Below are 2,500 nucleotides of genomic sequence, written 5' to 3'. Positions count from 1 at the left end.
CGGCGCCGGGCGCGGGAGGGGGCCACCGGGCAGACTTCCAAGGGAGGATGTCGCCAGGGGGTGAAGGGGGACCCTGACCGGGGTGCAGGGCCTCCCACACGGCTTAGATCGGTCGCTCGTGCCCTTAGAATGAACCTCCGTCCTGACTTAGAAATATTTTTTTGATCGAAAATGCCGTGCCCCTAGTAATATGCACCTACCTCCCCAGTGTATCTGCCATCTAGTTGCATTAAGGGAGGAAGCCACGAGTTCACAGGGACCTCCTGGAACTCTCGCTCCGTAACACATAGCAAATCTGTCCCTTCAGAAGAAGGTAACTTTTAATTGGAGCTCTGGTCATGTCAGCTACTTCTGCCCATGGTCATGTAGGCTAATTCTGCCTCTGGTCATGTCAGCTAATTCCGCCTATGGTCATATTAGCTAATTCCGCCTCTGGTCATGTCAGCTAACTCCGCCTATGGTCATGTCAGCTAACTGTGCCTATGGTCATGTCAGCTAACTGTGCCTATGGTCATGTCAGCTACTTCTGCCCATGGTCATGTCAGCTACTTCTGCCTATGGTCATGTCAGCTACTTCTGCCTATGGTCATGTCAGCTACTTCTGCCTATGGTCATGTCAGCTACTTCTGCCTATGGTCATGTCAGCTAACTGTGCCTATGGTCATGTCAGCTACTTCTGCCCATGGTCATGTCAGCTAATTCTGCCTATGGTCATGTCAGCTAATTCTGCCTCTGGTCATGTCAGCTAATTCTGCCTATGGTCATGTCAGCTACTTCTGCCTATGGTCATGTCAGCTACTTCTGCCTATGGTCATGTCAGCTAATTCCGCCTATGGTCATATTAGCTAATTCCGCCTCTGGTCATGTCAGCTAACTGTGCCTATGGTCATGTCAGCTACTTCTGCCCATGGTCATGTCAGCTACTTCTGCCTATGGTCATGTCAGCTACTTCTGCCTCTGGTCATGTCAGCTAATTCCGCCTCTGGTCATGTCAGCTAATTCCGCCTCTGGTCATGTCAGCTAATTCCGCCTCTGGTCATGTCAGCTAACTGTGCCTATGGTCATGTCAGCTACTTCTGCCTCTGGTCATGTCAGCTACTTCTGCCTCTGGTCATGTCAGCTAATTCCGCCTCTGGTCATGTCAGCTAATTCCGCCTCTGGTCATGTCAGCTAACTGTGCCTATGGTCATGTCAGCTACTTCTGCCTATGGTCATGTCAGCTACTTCTGCCTCTGGTCATGTCAGCTAATTCCGCCTCTGGTCATGTCAGCTAATTCCGCCTCTGGTCATGTCAGCTAATTCCGCCTCTGGTCATGTCAGCTAATTCCGCCTCTGGTCATGTCAGCTAATTCCGCCTCTGGTCATGTCAGCTAACTGTGCCTATGGTCATGTCAGCTACTTCTGCCTCTGGTCATGTCAGCTACTTCTGCCTCTGGTCATGTCAGCTAATTCCGCCTCTGGTCATGTCAGCTAATTCCGCCTCTGGTCATGTCAGCTAACTGTGCCTATGGTCATGTCAGCTACTTCTGCCCATGGTCATGTCAGCTACTTCTGCCTATGGTCATGTCAGCTACTTCTGCCTCTGGTCATGTCAGCTAATTCCGCCTCTGGTCATGTCAGCTAATTCCGCCTCTGGTCATGTCAGCTAATTCCGCCTCTGGTCATGTCAGCTAACTGTGCCTATGGTCATGTCAGCTAACTGTGCCTATGGTCATGTTACTGAATGGGGACCCAGGCTATGGCTCGCACTTGCCCCGGGCAGGGTTCCACGGCCCCGGGCTGGCTCCCACCACCCAGGCCTCTGCTCCCACTGCCCCGGCTTGGGTTCCACGGCCCCGGCTTGGGTTCCACAGCCCCGGGGACAGTTCCCGCCTCCCACCACCCATGCCTCTGCTCCCACTGCCCCGGCTTGGGTTCCACGGCCCCGGGCTGGCTCCCACCACCCAGGCCTCTGCTCCCACTGCCCCGGCTTGGGTTCCACGGCCCCGGGGACAGCTCCAGCCTTTGCCCCGGCTTGGGTTCCACGGCCCCGGGCTGGCTCCCACCACCCAGGCCTCTGCTCCCACTGCCCCGGCTTGGGTTCCACGGCCCCGGGGACAGCTCCAGCCTTTGCCCCGGCTTGGGTTCCACGGCCCCGGGGACAGCTCCAGCCTCCCCGGGCTGGCTCCCACTTGCCCGGGCAGGGTTCCACGGCCCCGGGCTGGCTCCCACCACCCATGCCTCTGCTCCCACTGCCCCGGCTTGGGTTCCACGGCCCCGGGGACAGCTCCAGCCTTTGCCCCGGCTTGGGTTCCACGGCCCCGGGGACAGCTCCAGCCTCCCCGGGCTGGCTCCCACTTGCCCGGGCAGGGTTCCACGGCCCCGGGCTGGCTCCCACCACCCATGCCTCTGCTCCCACTGCCCCAGCTTGGGTTCCACCGCCCCGGGCTAATTCCGACTATGGTCATGTTAGCTAACTCTGCCTATGGTCACGTTACTGAAACCTGGCTATGGTCATGCT

This window comes from Acipenser ruthenus, unplaced genomic scaffold, assembly GCF_902713425.1.
Source record: "Acipenser ruthenus unplaced genomic scaffold, fAciRut3.2 maternal haplotype, whole genome shotgun sequence".
NCBI lineage: Eukaryota > Metazoa > Chordata > Actinopteri > Acipenseriformes > Acipenseridae > Acipenser > Acipenser ruthenus.
This window is presented reverse-complemented; position numbering follows the sequence as displayed.